At 40.7% G+C, this 2,303-nt stretch overlaps 1 pseudogene; it reads right to left on the bottom strand.

Annotated features, from left to right (window-relative positions):
* Nucleotides 1-354: 354 nt before the first annotated feature.
* On the bottom strand, nt 355-1,737 carry LOC113890316 (annotated as a pseudogene).
* Nucleotides 1,738-2,303: the final 566 nt, after the last annotated feature.

Here is a 2,303-nt window from a genome sequence, read left to right as displayed (position 1 = left end):
GTTATTGTATTAATATGAGTTACAATTAATATTTTCAAAGATAGTATTCTTTTTTTCTCATTAAACTTCTTTTTTTTAATGGGTCTCAAATTCTGTGACAGATTTTTGGTCAAGTTGTTTTCATTAAAAAGTACTGATTTTAAAAACTAATAACTTAAAACTGCCATACACAAAGCATATGGTCCACAAAATATTCTCCTTTCCTTCTGAAGGTTTTATGATGCTTTGTTATCATTAACAAGTCTTTACTATTAAACTTAAGTGGCCAATTGAGACAAATTGTTCTGAGACAGTTCTTCCACCACTGATTAAGACTGCAGTGGCAGGTATTGGGGATAATGTTCAAGTGAACATTTAGAAATTTCCCCAGAATGCCTTCTGAGCATTCTGGGGAGACTTGGTGACCTTGCCAACTCCAGCTGCCTTATTGTCCACTGCTTTGATGACACCCACAGCAACCGTCTGTCTCATGTCACGCACAGCAAAACAGCCCAGGGGAGAAGAGTCAGAGAAACTCTCTACACACATGGGCTTGCCAGGAACCATATCAACGATGGCAGCATCACCAAATTTCAAGAATTTAGGGCTGTCTTTCAGCTTTTTCCCAGAATGATGATCAATACTCTTAAGCTCAGCAAATTTGCAAGCAATGTGAGCTGTTTGACAATCCAGCACAGGTGAATATCCAGCACTGATTTGGTCTAGATGGTCCAAAATAATCACCTAAGCTGTGAAGTCAGCTGCTTCCATTGCTGGGTCATTTTTGCTGTCAACAGCCACATTGCCATGACAAACATCTTTGACAGACATGTTCTTGACATTGAAGCCAACATTGTCCCCAGGAAGGGCTTCACTCAGTGTTTCAAGGTGCATTTCTACAGACTTCACTTCAGTTGTTACATTGACTGGAGCAAAGGTGACCACCATGCCAGGTTTGAGAACACCAGTTTCTACTTGACCCACAGGGACAGTACCAATACCAGCAATTTTATAGACATCCTGAAGGGACAAACACAAAGGTTTGTCAGTTGGGCGATTTGGTGACAGTACGCAATCCAAAGCTTCAAGCAGAGTGGTTCCATTGGCATTGCCATCCTTATGGATGACTTTCCATCCCTTGAACCATGGCATGTTAGTACTTAGCTCCATGTTGTCACCATTCCAGCCAGAAATTGGCACTGATGCTATTGTGTCAGGGTTGTAGCCGATTTTCTTAATGTAGGTGCTGACTTCCTTAACAATTTCCTCGTATCTCTTCTGGCTATAGTGTGGCTCAGTGGAATTCATTTTGTTAACTCCAACAATCAGTTGTTTCACCCCAGAGTGTAAGCCAGAGGGCATGTTCATGGGTCTGCCCATTCTTGGAGACATCAGTTTCAAACACATCAACCCCGGCAGCAACAATCAGGACAGCACAGTCAGCCTGGGATGTGCCTGTAATCTGTTTTTCATGAAGTCTCTGTGTCCTGGGGCATCAGTGATGGTAACATAGTATTTGCTGGTCTCAAATTTCCACAGGGAGATATCAGTGGTGATACCACACTCACATTCAACTTTCAGTTTGTCCAAGACCCAGGCGTACTTGAAGGAGCCCTTTCCCATCTCAGCAGCCTCCTTCTCGAACTTTCCAATTGTTCACTTGTTGATGCCACCACATTTGAAGATCTGATGGCAAGTCATGGTAGACTTCCTTGAATCAACATGCCCAATGTGGATGTGGGTCTCTTCCTTTCCCATTTTTGCTTAGGTTTAAGCAAAATGGTGGTTGTCACGACACCTGTGTCCTGGCAGCAAACCCATTGCGAAAAAGCCTAAGATACTATTATTTTTTTTTTTTAACTCAGAATTTATTTGTCCATTTCTTTAGAGAGAACTATAGTTATCTTCCATGATGAAAACAGCAATATACAGAAGTTCTTAAAAGTTAGGAAAATATTTTTTCTCTCTTGTATAGCATTTCGGGGAACTCAGGGAGAAGCTTTCTTCAGAGTGGATCAGATCTTGATCAGCAGTTTGTTGCTGCATTTTATTTTATTTTATTTTATTTATTTTTTTTTGTAATTTTAATTTTATTTTATTTTTAAACTTTACATAATTGTATTAGTTTTGCCAAATATCAAAATGAATCCATCACAGGTATACATGTGCTCCCCATCCTGAACCCTCCTCCCTCCCCATACCATCCCTCTGGGTCGTCCCAGTGCACTAGCCCCAAGCATCCAGTATCGTGCATTGAACCTGGACTGGCATCTCGTTTCATACATGATATTTTACATGTTTCAATGCCATTCTCCCAAATCTTC

This window comes from Bos indicus x Bos taurus, chromosome 3 (assembly GCF_003369695.1).
Source record: "Bos indicus x Bos taurus breed Angus x Brahman F1 hybrid chromosome 3, Bos_hybrid_MaternalHap_v2.0, whole genome shotgun sequence".
NCBI classification, from domain to species: Eukaryota; Metazoa; Chordata; class Mammalia; order Artiodactyla; family Bovidae; genus Bos; species Bos indicus x Bos taurus.
The sequence above is the reverse complement of the archived record's forward strand: the minus strand, read 5'-3'. Positions and strand labels throughout refer to the sequence as shown.